This window comes from Suncus etruscus, chromosome 12 (assembly GCF_024139225.1).
Source record: "Suncus etruscus isolate mSunEtr1 chromosome 12, mSunEtr1.pri.cur, whole genome shotgun sequence".
In the NCBI taxonomy this organism is placed as follows: domain Eukaryota; kingdom Metazoa; phylum Chordata; class Mammalia; order Eulipotyphla; family Soricidae; genus Suncus; species Suncus etruscus.
In genome coordinates this window covers 65600181-65622364 of record NC_064859.1, presented here as the reverse complement: position 1 = coordinate 65622364, position 22184 = coordinate 65600181, and the positions used below count along the sequence as shown (strand labels likewise).

General features: G+C 34.9%; 1 non-coding gene across 1 annotated transcript; it reads right to left on the bottom strand.

Moving 5' to 3' along the window:
* Positions 1-8340: 8340 nt before the first annotated feature.
* LOC126025151 (U6 spliceosomal RNA) lies at positions 8341-8450 on the bottom strand. Its single transcript, XR_007501196.1, has one exon. It is a non-coding gene; the product is annotated as a U6 spliceosomal RNA (small nuclear RNA).
* Between the last annotated feature and the right edge of the window lie 13734 nt (positions 8451-22184).

Sequence of the window (22184 nt, the reverse complement as noted above, 5' to 3'; positions counted from 1 at the left end):
GTCCTTGTGTCATTTGTCATTCACTGCTGTGATAATAGATAATTAACAAGAAAATGAGACTACCAGTCTACATCCAATCCAGGATGGAATGGTTTCATAGGAGGACTCCCACTAGTGTCTAAATAGAAAGAACTCTTTTCCTATTTTGTTGATCCAGTAATATTTAGTAAATACAAGAAAAGTTAAAACCCAGTGGGTTAAGGTACTTAACTTCTATGCAACCAAAGCTAGTTTAATCCTCAGCATCACATACGTTATGCCCCAAGCCTTGCCAGAAGCAACCCTTGAGTGTTGAGCCAGGAGCAGGCCCTAAGCACAGTTGAGTATGACCTCAAAGCAAAACAAAAAGGACAAAACTAATTTCTGTAACACATTCATTTTCAAGGCATGAGCCTCTTTCCTTATAACTCTCCTGTTTACTATCCACATAAAGTACATGAAGTTTCCTTTCTCCAAGTAGAATTTATAGAATATATAAATTTGTGTAGAACATTGTAAGCATGCTACCAATGTTTGCTCTTTATTCAGTCTGGGTTTACTTTTTTTATTTCATTTGTTCTAGTCATTTTATCATCATCACTACTATACATCATCTCTGAACATCCATATGTAAATGTTGCATTTCTGTCAAATAATCTATAAAGACTTTTATAAATTGGTAACAATTGCTTTCTAAAAGTTATAGAAAAGCTCTTTTACTACATTATTGTCCTGTTGGGGATCATACTATTTAAATAATTTGGTCAATGTTGAATGCGTATATAGCTACCCAAGTGCACAGACCAAAAGAACCAACAGCCTTAATCTTTACATGTCAGCGCTTCTCATATTGGAATTCTGTATCCTGAGCTGATTCGTGACAAAAATGGACCAATTTTCAATAATGGAGAAAATGTTGATTTTTGGACATGCATCACAACTTTCAGTTATCACCGTTCTCCAAGTTAATCTTTTTCCTCTGTGTCCTCACAAGAGTTGGAAATTACAATTTCTGTTTTAATTTCTCCATTGAAATACTGTGAGAAGACAGATAAAATGGCATGTGTGAAAGCATCTAAGGTTTATATCTGGGAGAAAAAATTTGTTCTTATGCTGTGAGGAGAGAGTTTATTTTAGATCCACGTGCTATGATGACCGGGCCCTGAAGTGTGAATAAAAGCTGAAGGGTAGAAATGAAAGTTTTCTGCTCTTCCTTTTCCCTTCACATGTCAGAGGCAAAAAGAACTATGTGCACACTAATGTGTTATTTTTGAAAGCTACCATCTGCAGTTTGAATATACTATTTCTATTTGTTCATTAAATTCAGCGACCCCTGATTTCAGCTTGTGGGTATGGACAGAGAGAAGATTCAGGAAAAGACTAAGATGTTATTTCAGGTCAATGTACCAAGTAAAAGGCCTTCTCTAGGATTATATTACTATTTTGGAGAGTCTTCAAAAATCATCACACATCCCTTAGCACTACAAATTCTGAACTACTCGAAGATGAAGAAACCGAGTCCACCATTCAGATATAGAAACCAAGGCACCACCCAGAGAAAGAGTGGACACCTTCAAAAAATGAGAAGCCATAGGAGAATCTAAAGGTCAAGACAAAATTGTGAACTAGCTATCAAGAGTTCTTGATAGTCCAAGAGTTTAAGGTGTTCCCTGTGACAATTTTTAGATTATTGTGATAATGCCTCTATTAATGCACCAATACAATTTGGAGAAATTGTAAATAATTCTCTTCCAAAAGTCATTCATTTCTTTTTTTCCACTCTGGAGAAATTCATATTTTCTCTTAGACACTCATTTCTCTCTCACTCTCCTGTCACACTTCTCTAAGTAAATTTCTTTAAATATAAATGATTTGGATTTACTTTTTAAAAATATTATTTCAAAATACTTAAAGATTATCCCACCAATTGTGTTTCCTTGGTTATTTTTAAAATGCTTTAAAAAACCTTTTTATGTCTTCATACATCACCTGGGAACATTGAAAGGCTTTGATAGCTCTTCAAAAGATAAAATGACCCACTAAGTACACGGCCCAGTATGGAACCAGAAAGGTGTGCTTACACACTGACAGAGAAGTTATAAAATAATATTCTTCACAAAGCAGCCTGAGGGAGTGATTCTAGCAGTGGAAACAAAGAAATTCTTTGTCAAATGCCTGTGCTAGTCTGGGATAGGACTTTCATATGTGTTATGTTACTTTCTCCTCACAAGACTCCTGCAGGATAGATATGCTTTTCTCTTTGTCAATTACAGCAAAACTCGGGTATAAAAAGTTAATTTGCAAAGTCTTTCAGTCAACTCTCAACTGATTGAGAGTGCACTTACATTTACTGTTACTCCATGATTAAGATGCTGACTATCTAGAGCAGAAGGAGATGCTGTAAGTCTAGCTAGCCAAAGTATTAACCATGGGGAAATAAAAACAGCTAGTTTGTAGATGGCTAGATTTTCCACAAAAAAAAAAAACATAATTAATAAAGTGACCAGGTATATCTAATAATAAAGCAGCTATTCCTACGGAAACAGAACAAATGCAGCTCAACACAGGAAAGCTCTACTTGCTGAGATTAATTATGATGGCCTTTTGCAAATAGCTAAAGTCTATATGAGAAGGAAGGACACACTAATGTATAGATAAGTAAATAGAGTACTGACTTGGTTTGCAACCAATTTTCTGTGATCATTCCATCTTCAATAACTTGAAATATTTCAACAGATGTTAAACTTTTTGCTAAGATTATCTTTCTGAGAAAACTTTGAAAAAAGTTCTTTCTCTTCTTTATTAAGCACAAAAAGTAAAACATGAGGGGTTGATGGTTTTTTTCTGACTCCCAGATAAACCGGTTGTTATGGGTGATTAAATTGTACCCCACAGGAAGATAGTAAAATCTATGAATAATACTTCTCTGAGCATTGAGTTTTTGCAGAGTTCTTATGGTCTTAATTCAATATAACTGCCTTTTCTAAAACTGGAAATGTTCACAAAGACATTGAGACAGAAAAATAAATACTATGTGAACATTAGAATTACAATACAATGCCACATGCCAAAGATTATAAGTAAAGTTTACAGGTTTCAAAAAGCTAGAAGATACATTGAGGCAGTTCTTCCTCAGAGTTTTGGAAGAAAGCAGCCCTCATGATAACACCTGGTCTTGGATTTTTAACTTTCAAAGCTGAGAGATAACCAAACCTCTTCTAATTTAACTATTCTAAAAGACTGTTGACTGTTGACTACATATCAGAGAGGATATTCTGCAGTCTGGGAATTGTCTTCATTTTGATCTAGATTCATAGGTGATCTTGATATGCAATATACAATATATCTATAAACCACTGATCAGTCAAACCTGGGACCAACTCTGAATCTTTTCTGGAACCATGATCAGCTGAGATATCAATATTCCATGAACTCTCTGCACTCATATACCCACTTAGATAATTTTAAATCATCTATGAAACACAGATATATTAACCAGTATTATGCTACATCTAATTTATAAAGCTGAAACAGAAATATTCCAAGTCAATCCAAATATTCACCCTGGCTCTTTTATCTTTATAACTATCACCTTTACCTGAACTCCCTCAAAATCATGGTCATCAAGCACAAATATGTTTTTTTTATTTGTGTCTGACAAGATAATCATAACTCAAACACTAGCAAAACAAATCAATCCTACTTCTGGCATTACTATTTGACAGTAAGTATAGTTTGTCCTAAATTTAATCAGAAAACTCTTGGATATAAATGTATGTAGTCATTTTTGTCATTTTTAAATATACACACCAATAGTTTAGCTATTCATTTTAAAGTATGCAGCATCTTACTTTTGCTAAGTATGTTTCACACCCTTTATCCAATTTTGAAAAAAATGTAATGAGCCTAGAGTATCAGAGAAACTTCCTGGAGATGGTGTGTGTTTTTCAGGTGTGAATTCTGGACTATATATTAATATTGTAAATAATTGCATGGATTCAGAAGTTTTTACAATGATAATTGCTTGGGGTTTTTGTTTGTTTTTTAATTTTTATTTTCATTAAAACCATTGTGATTTACAAAGTCTCTCCTAGTTTGGTTTTAGACATATAATAGATCAGGGCCAACCTACTACCAGTGTCCACTTTTCTGCATCAATGTGTCCCAACTGCATGCCTAGAGGCAGTTATAATTTTAGTCTTTACAGTGTCATTCTCCTTACTCACATCTAAGGCATCCTGTGCAGGTAGACAGGGGCAGCTCTTTGATGTTGCTCATCTGCCTTATCTTCCTCACAGATTAGAATGCAATGATAGGTATCAGAATCATTTGAAACATAATTTTTCTGGTGATCAGAATATAGTGAAAATACTGGTCATCTAACTACATAGAAATATTTACCTTCTCTGTCCTTTCTAATGAGCAGAAAACCTTCTTTTACATTCTGTGTTGTCAGAGTCTCTAACTTCTCCCTTTGGCCTTCTCCATCATGAATCCAAGTTGGAGATTTTGAAAAAACCCTCTCAGAAATTCAAAGCTGCCATTTCAACGATGTCCTCTTGTAGTGCCACATTAGGTTTGATGGAAAGAACAGTGCCTTTCCCTATCAGATAGATGGAAAAAGATGATTTTCTAATACAGAAGACAAAAGTCATTTTGATCCGGAATATGAATTCGCTAAGAAAGAACAGATAAAACTCAATAGGAGTTTAGTTAGTTAAGGAGTGGAGGGTGATTGGATAGAGCATAAATTGCATTTATTCATTAAGGAAAAATTATTTGGAAAGTTGGAAGATCATTAGTAGGTTTCTTATGGGCATGCTCAAGAGCTGCTCTACTAGAATCAGGATTAGAAAGGACAAAGAGGGCCAGAGTGATAGCACAGAGGTAGGGCTTTTGTCTTGAATGTGACTGATTTAGGACAGACAGGAATCCCTGGCATCCCCTAGGGTCCCCCAAGCCAGGATTGATTTCTGAGGGCAGAGCCAGGCTGGGTGTGGCCCAAAGAACAAAAGCAAAAACAAAAACAAAAAAGAACACCTCAGGGGCCAGAATGATAGCATAGAGGTAGGGATTTGCTTTGCACACAATGACCTGGGACAGACCCGGGTCCAATTCCCCACCACCACCACCACCACCGCATCCCAAATGGTCCCTCAAGCCTGCCAAGAGCAATTTCTGAGAGCAGAGCCTGCCAGCAGTAACATGGGAGAGCCACCAGATGTGGCCAAAAAACCAAAAAGTAAAAAAGAAATAAAGAAAACAAAGAAATGACAAAGAGCAAGCAAAGAGAAATTCAAACACTTTCACAAAAGCGGCAAAGATACTAAAAATGAAAAACTTAGGGAAATCCACGGAAATGCAAGATTCTGAAGAGGAGAGACAGAAAGGAACATGAAATCCACTGAAAGGCCTGGGTGTGATATCCTGGATCCTGGGTCCTGTCATACACCAAGCATCAAGCTCACAGAACCCTACCATAACGGCTCGAGTTTAGTGCCCAGTGAGCCATTAAAAGAAAGGAAATAAAAACAGCATCATATGTCTGAACAATATCAATGGACAAGGAACAAAAAATTACATAGCATACCGACAAATTATTTTAAATATAATTCATATTCAAAGCACATCCCTGAGGTGGGAAGGAATAAAAAGGAACCATCAGGATCCTGAGACATTTTGGCAATGAATTGCAAGCACAAGTATAAGAGAATATTTTTTGAACAATATGCCTATATTATCACATGTTAAATTATTTAAGAGAATCAGAACACAGTGGCTCTTGTTTTCCAGGGTTCCAAACGCGTTCTTTTTCCTCCCTCTGAGGAGAATAAAAGGGAGCTTTCCAAAATAAGTAACTTCTACTTGCAGAAAATTAGCAGTCTGTCATCGGCATTACGGGCATTGTTATATAATCACCGCCTTTACTGTGCTAAAATTGTTTTAAATAAACGTACTGTGGACCATGTGTCATGTGCTGAATGGAAGCCACAGTCGGGAGTTCTTTTCAGCAAATAAAATATCTGACAAAGACACGAAAATCTTCTATTCAGGACACTGAGAGTTTGGTGGTGCGCTACATTGTATATTATTTTAGTGACTTTATTATTGCCATTTTTCTGTCCTTCTGGAATGTGAGTCTTAGCTCCCTATGAAGACCCGCACTTGACTGAACACACAAGTTAAGGAAGTTGTTGCTCTAAAGTCACTTAACTTCAGAAATGCAAGTAATCGTTTCCTTTGCTGGGTGAGGAAGTCTCCGGTTCCACAGCATAAGCATTGCAGATTTTATGCCTTTTTTTTTTCTGCAAAAATGTAGGTGGAACCATTTTATGAAGCTTTAAATATATATCTTACTTAATATATTAATCTAGACACTATATATGACTATATTATAATGTATTTAATGTAATATCATTAAAATCTATAGTATAATATATTCATATATTACTTAAACACAGGATGTGTGGGTTGGAAATATAGTGTAGCCAGGAGTGATTCCTAAGCACAGAGGCAGCTATAATCCGGAGCACTGGTAGGCATGACCCAAACACTCCCCATACGATATCCCCCACCCCTCAAAAAAGAGAGTGATGATACATCGTGCTAAGATGAAATAATGTGTCCTAAATAAAACAATAGGAGAAAGACTTTCAGAAGGGAGAACTTTCCAGACCTACTTGGAGCCCCAACTCTTGGAGCAAGAAAGAGGACTGAGAGATCAAAATGTCCAAGCATTACTTTTTTGTGTTCTTTCTGGGAAAAGAGTTTGCTGAGTGAGGAAGCAGACAGTTCCTGGTTCCTGGCTTCTCTTCCATCAAGAAACTGTTCCACGACCTCCATCTGACCTTCCATCACAGAAGCCTGTAAGTTGCTCTTGTCTAGTGTCATAAGAGGTTTTTAGAGTCTGACCTGTCTCACTAGAAACAGCTCCTTGTGATTCCCAGGCATTTTTATTTTCATGAAAGGGACCACCGCCTTCAAACTGCTTTTGGTAGCTGTTGTGCTTGGATTTTTTTCTAGAGAATCCAACCTACTGTTTTTTTGCCTCTGGGACTCTCACAGACTGGATTCTTGCAATAAATTACTTTCTTTGGTTTAAACCAATAAAAGTCCAATAAGAAAGGCCACTTCTAGTGGGATAGAGGTCATAAACCATAGCTAAACTCAAGTTGAGTGGAGAAATGTACCTCCAAACCTGGATTGCACCCTGTCCATAGAAGTCCCTTGGGGATCCTACCTACTGAAATTTTCATGGTAGGACCAGTGAGGCATTTGAAGGTGAAATTTTTTAGATTCCAGACCTCAATTCTTTATATGCCTTTTTTTGAAATCTCCAGAGGGTAATTTAATTTCTGTCTTTTCTTCCATGTGAAATAACAGCTGGACCAATACTCTTATAAAACTTAAAGGACAGGACTCAAACAACTGTTACAGAGGTGAAGTACTTGCCTTTCACATGATAATGCTGGCTCAATTCCCTTGGTACCCTATATGATTCCAAGAGTTCCACCAGGAGTGATTCCCTAAGCACAGATGCAGGAGTAAGCCCTAAGCACCACTGGGTATGGCCAACACACACATACACACACATTCACTCACTCACAAACACAAAGGACATAGAAATCTAAAGATAGATAGATGAATAGATAGATAGATGGATGAATAAAGTAAATAGTAAGTTGTGAATAAATTAATTAAAATTGTGGGTTGGAGCGATAGCACAGCAGGTAGGGCGTTTGCCTTGTAGTGGCCAACTTGGGTTTGATCCTCAGTGCCCCATATCATCCCTCAAGCACCACCAGGAATGACCTCTCGGCATAGAGTCAAGAATAACCCCTGAGCACAACCAAGGGTAGTCCAAAAACTGGGGAAAAAAATTGTAATTAGTTGCAGCACCAAACCCTGAAAACAACCCATGTTTCAATAGATAACTAGCTATAAAAACTGTATATATACATAATGGAATAATACTTGGCTAAAAGAAAGGATTAAATCATACAATGCCATTATGTGGATAAAACTGGAAGTATCGTGCTGAGTGAAGTCAGCTAAAAGGTCATAGACAGATACAGAATAAGCTCTCTCATGTGTGGGTTAAAAAATGCAGTATAGAAATAACAAATGATCAAAGACAATGAAACAGAAGCTGACAGAAGTGTCTCACAGTACTGAGCATATCAATGCGGGGTGGAGGAAACAGGAGTGGAAGGCAAGATAGGAACAGGGGCAGAGGTAGAAGGATGTGGAAACTAGTGGAGGCTGTGAGATTGGAATTATTGTAAATTATGGTTCTTCAAATTAAAAAAAAATAGAATAGAAAGTAAATCAACAATACTTCAAAAAATTATTAGAAGTTTGAAAACATTTCAATTTGAATTTGCGAATTTGGGTGTCATCCTTGCGCAGGGGCCATGCTAATCTTCTCTGTATCATTCCAATTTTAGTATATGTGCTGCCGAAGCAAGCACAGAAAACAGTTCAATTAATGTAAGAAAAGAACAAGAACATACAGAACCATGAAAGAGTTAGGGACAGGAGCCAGACTTCACCCAGAAACTGTCCAAATGATGAGTGTCTTTTCTTTTCCTTTTTTTTCTTTTTTTCTTTTTTTTGTATTTTAGCTGTCCTATATTCTATAGCAGTTTTATATATATATATATATATATATATATATATATATTTAAACACATTGATTACATACATGATTGTGTTTGGGTTTCAGTTATGTAAAGAGCACCCCCTTCACCAGTGCAACATTCCCATCACCAATGTCCCAAATCTCCTTCCTCCTCACCCAACCCCCGCCTGTACTCTAGACAGGCTTTCTATTTCCCTCATACATTCTCATTATTAGAATAGTTCACAATGTAGTTATTTCTCTAACTAAACTTATCCCTGTTTGTGGTGAACTTCATGAGGTGAGCTGTAACTTCCAGCCCTTCTCTCTTTTGTGTCTGAAAATTATTATTGCAAGAATGTCTTTCATTTTTCTTAAAACCCATAGATGAGTGAGAGCATTCTGCATTTTTCTCTCTTCTCTGACTGATTTCACTCCTGAAGGAAAGCCATCTCATTTCCAGAACTGGAACAAGAAAGCAATGAAACCTAACATGCCATGTGCAGAGAATAACATGTGAAGATAGGAAATATTAATTCTTAAAATTCTTTTTTTGTGATTTTTTTTGTTTTGTTTGTTGTTTTGTTTTGTTTTGGGGTCACACCCAAAGGCAGTGGCTGCACTCAAGGGTTACTCCTAGCTCTTGGCTCATAAATCGCCCCTGGCAAGCTCAGGGGACCACACAAGATGCGGGGATTCATCCTGAATTGACAGTGTGCATGGCAAACACCCTACCGCTGTGCTATCTCTCCAGACCTCTTAAAAATTTTAATTCTTATAAATTATATAAGTGACTAGAAAATTCTAGGTGCAACCAAATAATATTCCTACCTCAAATAAATTATGCATCATAGCTTTTAATATTTGAGAGTAAAAGCAATAATAAAATAATAATAAATAAATAAAATAAAACAATAATAAAATAGAACAATAATGAAACTTAACTATTATTCCTTATTTAAGGCTCCACTAAGGTGTTGATAATATTTGAATGCATAATGAATACATATATAGTCTGTGAATTTTATATTTATTTCATAAAGTTTATTTTGCACCCACTCTTCAGCAACATATAAACTATCATATTTTCATCTTAGACTAAAAAATTGAACATGGTTATTTTAATCAGTGTACTCTATTCAATTGGTCAATATTTTACATGTTTTGTAAAAACAAATGTCAATAACATAAAAATATTATTTTTATCAAGCACAAATTAACTTTAAATCATGGTTTTGAAAAAGCTACTGCTTTATGGAATATTTAGAATTATATATTAAAGTAAAAGAACATGCATACAATGGAATATACTTGCTAGTATACATGATTTAATATAAGCAAAATTTTTATTTTATGTTTGGAAAATGTTATTGAATCTTGTCCCATTTATACAAATAATGAAACTCATTCTAGTTGTCAATGAGCTTCTTTCATGACCATTTCAAGTGTCATCTTTAGGCATAAGTTAGTCATGATTATATTGAAAAGTGTGTTATGTATACACAACTTTATATACATTTCTTATTATTGTATACTTTTTAGGTGCACATTTTTTTCAGAAGGACTGTACTAGGAAATATTTATGACAATAAAATAGAGAAGTTTATGCACACAGAGTCATCTGGGTGTGATCATGTTAAACATCACATGGGGAAATACTGATTCAGCATTCAAAAGCTATAAGAACTCCACCCAAACAAATGTTATCATGCCCCACTAGAAAACCACTAACTTTGTTGAGCTGGGACCATTGTTCTTTATGGCATTCCAGTCTCTTGATATATCCCTAAAGACCACAATTAATCCTTTCCATTTTCCACTAACCATTTTCACAGCAGTGAATTTACTATTTACAGTTACTTTCTATTTGACAATAACATGAAAAAGAAATCCTTCTTTGAGCCTTCTCAAGAATGTATGAAAGTGCTGTGCACATTGTTTCCTTTATTTTAATCTTATTTTGTTCTACTGCATTATGTATAAGCTCACAATTGCTAGATGTCACCTGAGACCAGTTCTATTCAAGTTTCACTCTGATTCTGGTGTGGTCCAAGGAACTACAGTGGGATTTAGAAACTTATTTTCTGTCTAGTGTGCAGATAAATAAAATGGTTTTCTCTACCTTTCAAGAAAGCTAGAGGCATTGATTATGGCTATTGCATACACTCTTCTAATTTAGCTCATCTTGGGGAAGTATGTGATCGAGGTTGATGTAGCTGCTATTATCCAACAAGAATCAGAAAGTTAATTTTTAATAAATATAAAAGGTGGTCTTTTATTTTAATAAGAAAGAATTTAACTTACTGAAGATTAATATAGTAAATCATATATTTATTTATGAAATGCCCTTTTTCAGATTTGGGGAGTTGTGCAAATAAGTGTAAGGGAATATATTAATGAAAGTGTAAGGGAATGAAAGGACAGATCTTATTTTACCTGAGCTTTGGATTTTTGCATTCAAGTCACCAAATTCCCAGTACATTTAAAAGGAATTTAGCTATATAAGGCTAACTCGATTAAAAATTAAACCTTCTTCTAGATTAAACAAAACAAAATCTACTCCTAGTTGACATTCATCTATAAGAACAAATCATTACAGAAACTAAAAATTGAACTGGATAAAGTATATAAACACATGCTTGCCATCATTAGAAACTGGCTCACTGACACAATTCCTAGGAGAAGAAAACTGAGTATGCTGGCGGGAGTTCTGGGCTACAGAGCAAGAGAAGTAATTTCAAAAATAAACAAAGCAGAAATAGTACTTCTAAATAAGAGACAAAAAAAGGAGACCTCAGGGAGGTTGAGATAGCCTTGATGCATAAGATAACTTCTAGGGTGAGAGGGCTGTAAAGAGAAAACTTAGATAATTGACAGCAGAGAAAGAATCACTAAAAATTTGTAAACTAAAAAATGCAACAATGCACACAGAACTGGCAAGACTTTGCGTTGGAGCTTCATGTGAAGAACTGTCCACAAAGTTTTCAGAAGAGCCTTGAAAATAAGCCTGCTACCAATTTAGCCTTAGACTTGGGATTGTTATAAAATGACACTTAGAATGTGGGTTCCAAAGAACAAATTTTTAAAATTTATTTGGCCTACCTTTGTCTTAAAAGAAAACAAAAAAGAATTACTCAAAACCCCCAGAAAGTTTAGCTTCTTTCATCTAAAAACAGAAAGATGTAGCGACAGATAACCTTGCATCCTTTTATGTATCTATATTCGCACCTCTGAGGACAGAGAACACTGTGGTAAATGAAACATGTTGAAGCTTAAAGTTATAAAAGCATTTAGTAAAAGCAATCATAGTAATGTTATGGGCTCACATAGACTCAGAGTCATAAAAATTTCAAGATTTCAAGGAGTTTTAATTAGTCAGAGATGGCAGGGGGTCCCAGACCCAGATCATGCAGCTTTTTTTCTTTGTCTAACTAGGCCTTATATAGGGTTTGAGTGTTTTTGTTTGTTTGTTTGCAGCACAAAAGAGGGGGTTGCACAGTTCTAGAAAAGCAATTAATCAGCAAAAGCCAACTGCAGAAACACTGATACAAGAGCTTGTGGGCAGCGTAAGGGCTACAGTTCATTATCTGTGGTGTCCTTGTCAAGAGAGTTCTGGTTTATGTTTCCTGGTAAGCTGTGGTACTTACTAGTAAAGTCAAACAGCTCTGGTGTGTCCCTTCTTTTCTCCAGTATGTTCTATTGTTTCCAGGAATTGACTAAGCTGTAATATAGCAGCACTAATGCCATGACTGTAACATTCATATTATACATAGAGAATTAAGATATAAAGATAATATAAAGTGAAAATTATAAGATTAAAATAATTCAGATGATTGTTTCTTATAAATTAATGTTATTTATACCGTGTTTTATTTCCCTGTACACCATACATGAGCATTCACCTATATGTTCAATGCAGCTATTTTTTAAATTTTTTATTGAAACCATTGTGAATTACAAATGTTTCATAGTTGTACTTCAGGTATATAGTGACAGGGAATTAGAACTATTCCCACCACCGGTGTTGACCTTTTCTTTTTTTTTTTTTTTTTTTGTGGTTTTTGGGTCACACCCGGCAGTGTTGACCTTTTCAATGCAGCTCTTTTTAAGAGCCAAGATCCCAAAACAACCCACATGTCCCACAACAAATGAGTAGATGAAATTGTGGCGCATATACAGCTGACTTACTCTTCAGCTATAAAAGTAATAAAAAGTTTGTCTTTGCTACAATATGAATGAAGCTGTGGGGTGAAGAAATGGGGGTGCAGGTGTAACGCAATCTCAATTAAAAATAAATGAATACACACTCTGAGAACATGGTAGTGGGATTGTATATCTGAAAATCAATATGAAGAACTTTGCAAATCACAATGGTTTCAATAAAATTAAATTAAAAAATCAAAATAAACAAATATAAAGTACAAAAAAAAATCCTAAAGAGAAGTTGAACATTTTTTGTCAGGAGCATTCTTAAAGCATTATGATTTGTTATCTGAAGTTGTGAAGTTGACTTCTTTTTTCAGTTAACAGATTTATGAGTGCATTGATCCCATTTTCCACTAAATATGGTATAGAAAATGAAATGAAAAACTCTTATATGGTAGCTCATAATCCAGGATAAAGCATATGTACCTACTTTTGCAGTCATAATTATAGGTAGACATAGCTGAATTTAAATTTTAAATTACTAATTTGTTGCTACTTTTATCTTTTCTTATAATTTTGAAGAGTCCTCTGTGCTCTGTCTTGTACTTTTAAAAAGGTGAGAGTCAAAACCCAGTCAGATATGTTCATTTTTAAAATATACTCAAATCGTTGATTGAAGTCAGAAGGAAAGCTTCTAAGTACTATAATAGGTGTGCAAGACTTCACCTACTTTTTCTAATTTTGATAAATTTAGAAACTGGGTGGATTATTCTCATCCTAATTTTATTTGAACAGAAGTTCTTTCACAAATATTTTTGTTTTGAAATTCAGTTCATTACCTTGCAGCTATAAACTTGTTTAATTAAATTATTAAATTTATTAAAATTAGTCTGTCAAACAAGCTGTCATATTTTTAATTTTTTAAGTCAAGTTGACTCATAAGCTTAGTTACTTTTGGAACTCTAGCATCAATCCAGAGTATAAAATGGATCCAAACAGGCCCTTTAAATTTCAAATTAGCTATTAACATGTCATAAATATGTTTAAGAATATTTTGAGTGGCACAGGTACTGCAAGTGGGTCAAGACCTTGGGAGTAATGCCAACAATCTCTCTTCTAGCCCAGCCCTTATGGAAAACAATATGGAGATTCCTCAAAAAACTGGAAATTGAGCTCCCATTTGATCTAGCTATACCACTCCTACAGATATACCCTATGAATACAAAAATTCAATACAAAAAAATCCCTTCCTCATACCTATATTCATCGCAGCACATTTTACAATAGCCAGACTCTGGAAACAACCAAGATGTCCTTCAACAGATGAATGGCTAAAGAAACTGTGGTACATATACACAATAGAATATTATGTAGCCATCAGGAGAGATGAAGTCATGGAATTTTCCTATACATGGACGTACATGGAATCTTGTGCTGAATGAAATTAGTCAGAGGGAGAGAGAGACACACAGAACAGTCTCACTCATCTATTGGTTTTAAGAAAAATTAAAGACATTGAAATAATTCCTAGAGTTGAGGGCCAGAAGGACCGTCTCAAGATGTGAAGCTCACCACAAAGAGTGGTGAGTGCAGTTAGAGAAATAACTACGCTGAGAACTATCATAACAATGTCAGTGAGTGAGGGGTGTAGAAAGCCTGTCTCAAATACAGGCAAGGTGTGGGGGAGGGGAAAGGTGGGGACATTGGTAATGGAAACGTTGCACGGGTGAAGGAGGGTGTTCTTGTTATGACTAAAATCCAACTACAATTATGTTTGTAATGATGGTGTTTAAATAAATTATTTATTTAAAAATTAAAATGTACATACTCCACGAAGGGGTCCTGTAGAAATAGACAGTCCCTGAGAACAGAACAGTAGAAAGAGATACACCTGTAAGTGATCTAGGGATTTTTTTCCCCACTAGTGATGAGAAAATTCCCAGGTGAACCCCAGATGGTTTCTAAGTTTTATAATTAATTGAAAACCACATTATCTTTGCTTCTTACTCTATAAAATATCTAAGGTTACTTCAAACATGAGCAAGATTTCTAAGATGTTTTAACATCACCAAAAACCCTTATTGTTAAAGACATCATATTTAATATCTACTTTTAGCTGGGTCTGTCTTTCTAATATGCAGCAACAAAAATGAGCAGAGGGTCTGAGAGAATTCACCCATGATGTTGGCACTGTACAGTTTAACTTATATCTGATTTGGAAGCATATGGGTTAGTTATATTTTTTGTTTAAAATTATCCTAATAGTTAATTTTTAAAGAAGTCTTAAATTAATATAAATATAGAGTAGGAAATACAAACTTCTTTATCCACCTCTTCACCTAAACAATATGGAGTTTCCATGTTATTAATTTCTTTTTTTTAAGCTTTATTTATTGATTTGTTGATTGTTTGGGAAGCCACATTCAGTGGTACTCAGGGGTTACTCCTGACTCTGCACTCAGAAATCACCCCTGGCAGTTTGGGGGACCATATGGGATTTCAGGAATCAAATCAGATCCCTCCAAGGTCGGCCGCATGTGAGGCAAATGTCCTACTGCTGTATAATTGCTCCAGCCCTGTTATTAATTTCTTGCAGAAGTTTGTTGCATTGACATAATTGAGAAATCAATATTAAATAAGGTTATAATTAAATAAGTTATCATTAAATAAGCTTCATAGTTTGCACAATGCTCTATTCCTGGCATTGTGTAATCCCTGCATTGGAATAAATGGATAATAGCATGTGTTCACTAACACAATATAATATTTCCCTCTAAAAACTCCTGGTATTTGGGGGGGGCACACACCCCCCTTGATGGTGTGTGCCGCTCAAGGGTTACTCCTGGCTATGCGTTTAGAAATAGCTCCTGGCTTGGGGAACCATATGGGATGCCAGGGGGGATCAAACCACAGTCCGTCCCAGGTTAGTGCATGCAAGGCAAATGTTCTACTGCTTGTGCCACCACTCTGGCCCCACTCCTGGCATTTTTTTAACCCTTTCAGTTTTACCTTTTCCAGTATGTCACACCATTGTAATAATACCATATATAACTTTTCATCCTGGCTTCTTTTATCTACCTATGTCAATATAAGGTCTTTCCATGGGTTCTCTAGACTTAATGGCTCATTTAATATTAAAACTAAATTACAATCCTCTGGCTACGTAAACCAGTTTATTTTTATCCAATTACCTACTGACAGACATCTTGGCTGCTTCCAAGTTTGGCAATTGTGAATTAAACTGCTATAAACATCCATGTGCTGATTTTGTATAAATATGCTTTTAGATCCTCTTGAATAAATATAAAGGAGCATAGTTGCTGGTTTATAAGACAGAATGCATATGTATTCATGTAGAAGAGTCATTCTACAAGATGTCATAGGTCTTATGTTTTGCAACGTTTGCATTTAACATCTAAGTCTAGGATCTAGGTCTATGAGTTGGTTATATTTGTGATTTAATTGATGTTGTGAAGTTAAATGTCATCTAGATTCATGTTTTGCATAAAGATTCCTTGTTCATCTAGTATCTGATTTCCTTTGTTACTTTATTTAGCATTAATTAGGTCACTGTATTTTGTGACTACATTTTAGTCTCTCTATTTTTTCTATTTACTTATTTCTCTATACTTTGCCAATACCGTATTTTCTTGATTAATGTAGCTTTATGCTAAAATTTAAAATTAGATATTATCATCCTCAAACTTTTTTCTATTGCAATATTAAAATTGTTATTATAGTTTGCTTTTACATATAAAGTCTATAATGAGCTTATTAACAGTAGCAAAATATTTTACTAGGAATTTTATCGAGTTAATATTGAATCTACAAATCAAGTTAGATATAATCAATTATATTTTGACTATATTGAGTAATACTACCAATAAACATGGAATAGCTCTTTTCTTTTATCTTCTTTGACTTTTTAAAATAATTTTGTGGTATTTCTAATATTTATCTTATAATATTTGTAGACATTTCTGGGTGTTTCTCTATTTTAGTTCTTAAATGCCATTATGTTTTTAAGACTTTAATTCTTTTGTCAATATCTAACAAAGTTACAAACTTTTGCAAATTATTAAATTGTGCAAATCACAAATCATGGTTTCTAAATAAAATTGGGGAAAACATCATGATTCTTTTAACCTATATGAAATAGGGGTATTAGTAAAGTTATTTTGAAAATAGAAACCATTATGAGTTTCAATAACATAATTCTCTCTGTTTAGATATTCTATAGATATTTTAGCCAGAACGAATCAAGGAAATTGCATTTTTAACACATAGTAAGGTACAAGTTTGGGCTTTCTTCGAACTCATTTGACCTGGGTTCAATCCCTGGCACCATATATGATTTCCTGAACCTGCCAAGAGGGCAAAAATATGAGTAAGATGGGGCCGGGCGGTGGCGCTAAAGGTAAGGTGCCTGCCTTGCCTGCGCTAACCTTGGACGGACCGCGGTTCGATCCCCCGGTGTCTCATATGGTCCCCCAAGCCAGGAGCAACTTCTGAGCACATAGCCAGGAGTAACCCCTGAGCGCTACTGGGTGTGGCCCAAAAACCAAAAAAAAAAAAAATATATGAGTAAGCCCTAAGAATGCAGGGTCTGACTTTAAAAATGAAGTACAATTACTTTAAATATTTCCATTTTTCTAGTGAAAAATTAATGTCTGTTTGCGTTACTTTATTCAATTATAATTCACAAAATTCAAAAACGTAATTTGAAAATGAAAATTCCCATGAATTTATAATATAATGATACATTTTGAAGCTACATTACTCTAGCAAAAAGCCTAACCTGAAACTTTGAAAGGCAATCTAGGAAGCAGAAATATAAAACACACACACACACACACACACACACATACACACACAAAAAATAGTTGTTGTATCATATCAGTTCTCTTTAAAGTTTTAATAACAATCTCAAACTAAGTCTCAAAGTAAGTTTCCATGCACTTCTGTCTTCTAGTAAAAAATGTTCTTTCACTTATCATCTTGTTTCTAAATGTTTCAATCTTTCTATTACAGTGATCATTCCACTATACACCAGTGCATCCCGATCATCTTTTTTCTTGAATTCCAAATGGTACCTCTTTTGTTCTATTACTCCTTCCTTCATCAATGGCCAAATGGTACCTCTTTTGTTCTATTACTCCTTCCTTCATCAATGGCCTGGACCTCATTCAATTCTGTGATCCTAGCAGCTCGGTCTCTTCTTTATCTTTTTTTTTAATTTTAATCACTGTGAGATACACAGTTACCAAGTTGTTCATGATTGATTTTCAGTCATACAATATCTAACACCCATTGCTTCACCAGTACACATTTCCTACCAACAATGTCCCTCCTGCCTACCTTTGTGCCAGAAATTTTTATTCTGTCTCTGTCACTGTATGAGTCTCTCTTTCTCTCTTCCTCTCTCTGCCTCTATCTTTCTCTATCTCTCTCTGTTCTCCTCCTGGTTAATGGATCAGAAGCACTATCTCTTGAAGTTGCTGTCTGTGCACTTCCTCCACAGCATCCTGTGGTTGATATGTGGTTGGGTTTGGTTGTGATTGATTTTATACTTTCATCTTTGAAAGCTGAGATTCGGAATTGTGAACATTGTGAGTTATCAAGAGAAAAACCTCATGTGTCAATAAATAGTAAACTGGGTTACTGGGGAAAGAGGAAATGCTTGTCTCTATTTCATTGAGAAGGTCTACTTTAGAACTGAGCAAACACTCAGGCAAAACTGGTCTGATGATTGCAAGTGTTAGCCATATTGTACATTAGAGATCCCCATGTATTTATAATATAATGATACATTTTGATGCTACATTACTCTAGTATAGCCTGATACTTTAAAAGGCAATATGGGAAAAAGAAATATAAAAAGAACACAAAATAACATTTGTTGTAGTATTATCAGTTTCTCTAAAGTTTTAATTATAATCTCAAACTAAGTCTCAAAATAATTCTCCATGCACTTCTGTCTTCTCTTTAAAAAGAAACATGTTCTGGGGGCAGAGCGATAGCACAGCAATAGGGCAATTGCCTTGCACGAGGCTGACCAAAGACAAACCTGGGTTCGATCCCGGGCATCCCAAATGGTCCCCTGAGCTAGTAGCGATTTCTCAGCTCATAGCCAGAAGTAACCCCTGAGCATAAGTAGGTATGGCCCACAAACCGGAAAAAATATTCTTTCAATTATCACCTTGTTTCTAAATGCTGCAATCTTTTTTTATTCCTGTGATCCGTTAGCATGACCCATCTCCTTTCATTTCTTTTAAACTTTTTTAATGGTGGCTTAATGTTTAAGAGCCATCTATGGGAAGTTACTTCTAATAGCTATAAATTCAAATCCTTCTTGAGGCTGGTGCAGGAGATCATCTCCTCTTGCTAATTCCCCAAGAACAATCCTGTTTCATTTGGGTCATTTCTCTTGAATGCAGATAAAGAAACACAAGAAGCTGTTGTCAAAAGTATCAAAGTGCTGTAAAAGGAGAGATAGCAACAGCAGCAGGTTACTTGCTTTTTACACAGCTTAGTCAAGGTCAATTGCCAGCACCTTATATCATTTAAGCAGTGCCAAAAGTGATACCTGAATACAGTGTCAGGTGTGAGCCCTGAGCTTAACTCGATAACCTGAAGTGGCTTCAAAACTAACACAAAATTAACAAGCAAAAGAACAGTGCTGAGAATGGCTTTGATTAATTCTTAAGCTCCTGGAAATTCAAGAGTGGAGATATTCCAGACACATGAACTTGGAATGCTGGTGGTGACTTCAGCAAAATAAAATGGACACTTTTTCATAAATACCACCAGAATATTTTTTAAATGTTTACTAGAAAAGCAGTGGTTTTTTTATGCAAAGCCAAAAACAGATGTATCCCTAATACTATATAGTTTTTGAATGGTAAGAAAATTTATAGTATCAATAACCAAATACATACATTCAGTATAAATAACCAAAGACATACATTTTCTCTGCTGGTTAAAAATGGCAATGTTCGGGGACTGCAGAGATAGTGCAGAGGTTTAGGAATTTGCTTCTCCCTCAGGAAAGCCCAGTTCAGTCACTAGTCCTCCAAAAACCACCAACCAGAAGTGATCCCTGAGCACTGGAGGGTGTGGCACAAAAAAAGGGCAATATTATTTGTATTTTTTCCTATAAGATTTCAATAAAATAAAATTCAGTCTTGGAGTCAGAGAGATAGCATTGCAGGTAGAACATTTACCTTGCACAAAACCAAACAGGTTCAATCCTTGTCTCCCTACATGAGCTCTCCAGTTCTGTCAATTCTAGGTATTCCCTCCCCCATAACTTCCAGTCTTCAATTTCAGTCCTCTTAACACAGTTTATTATTATATTATCTTGCTACAGAGAGAAGGTATTCTGGAAAATTGAAGGAAATTGCAAGAAATTATTATAAACTTGCTTTTCATGTGAGCAAAATGAACTTGAAACAGGCTTACCTAATCACAGCACATATCACTATTTTTTAAAAACAGCTTAATTTGGTCAAGTAAGTAATTTGGTGATATACTTTTGTTTCTTACTCAAAAAGAATAATTATACTTACTACTAGTATAAAATAAGAAAAAGGAATTACTTTCTTATTTCAAACTTATGAAATAATTTCTGTAAATATTTTTGCTAATTTTTATTCAAGTTTTAATATTATGTAAGAGAGCTTATAAAACAGAAAATCAAGGGGCTGGAGCAATAATGCGATGATAGAGCATTTGCCTTGCACCAGCACTGACCCAGGATGAACCTGGGCTCGATCCCTCAAGTCCCATATGGTCCCTCGAGTCCCATATGGTCCCCCAAGTCAGGAAAGATTTCTGAGTGCATAGCCAGCAGTAAGCCCCCAGTGTCACCAGGTGTGGCCCCCCAGAAAAAAAAACAAAACACACAAAAAAACAGAAATCAAACATATCATTTAAGCAAACATACAGGTGTATCCATATTTTCCTCACACTTCAATATGTGCACATGTATTCACATATGTGTACGTATGCAACACATCCCTATTTGCACAGTCATACACAAGAAAACACTTAGACACAGACACACTTTTGCATACATGGAGCATATTCATTTGCACTCCCATATTTTCATAAAAAAACAGCAACGTGTATACATTCACATGAATTCACAAACCTATACATATAAAGACAATTTAGATGTGTTATTGAAAGAAATTCTTATATTACCCTAGACCTCTAAATATCCTGTAATAAATATGTATGATGTTTTGTGAGAAAAAAACCTTTAAGAATATGATTTTACTTTAATGTGTGGCTAATATTGCCCCTATCTCTCTTCTCGGATTGGGGTGTACTTCATAAATGCCTGCTTCTCTTATCATTTTCCTCTTAAATTTCTCTGAAGTCAGATTCTTTCATCTTGGTTTCCATTCATTTTCACATCCTAATCAACAGCATCAAAGTACTTGTCAGTTTCTGGTGAACTCTCACTTCTCTTTTTATATAAGATGTGTCCTTAGTGCTGCCACTGTGAGGTTTCTCATGACTTTAACTGGAACCTCAGACAGTCAGAAGGTCCCTTACAGAGCCAACCCTCTCATTTTTCTGTCATTCAATAAATTTTAAGTATCCAATTAAATGTAATGCTAATTTACCCAAGTTTGTAATATTTTTCTGTTAAAAGGCCAGATCTCCTTGAGAATACATGAAAAGTTGGAGGATTCTAATAAGGCTTATGGAATTAACACTAAAAGGGCAACAGAAAACTTGTTTAGTTCTTAATGGATTACATTAATATGTTCATTTTGACTTTAATCTACACTGATAATATTCTGCTTAACTTAGAGCAGGTAGTTAATTAATAATAAAACTACAACATGATTAAGTTAAATCCTTACAGACTATCTTTAGTCTCTTAATATGGTTTTCTCTACCCTTAGGTGCCTTTGTTGCCTAAGATTTCAAGAAATGTCATGAAGGCTGGCACAGTTCATAAAAAAAATGATTAGTATTATTTATTTACAATTTTCTCTGCCACTGTAATTTTTGTTGTTATTGTAATTGCCATTATAATAACATACATATTATATTCCTCAAACAATTTAAGGACACAATATTAAAAATTGTATACCATCTATTGTATATACCATAGACAGTAGATATTGTATATAATAAAATCCTTAATATTGAAGATAGATCATTTTAAAAGCATACATAAAATATTTATCTATGCTTTGAAATGGAAAACTTTTTGAAAAATATAATAGGAGGGAAAAAGGTTCTTAAACAAAATCATTTCCTGAAGGTGTCTAAAAGAGTGACAGCTCTATACTTTCTAAAACAAAATTATGAAAATTGTCTCTATTTTGGAGAGTCGAAAGTTATGCCGACTTTGAAACCCCTTCAAACAGTCTTTTCAAATTCTTTTTATCAAAAGCCCTAATTATTATTTAAAATAAAA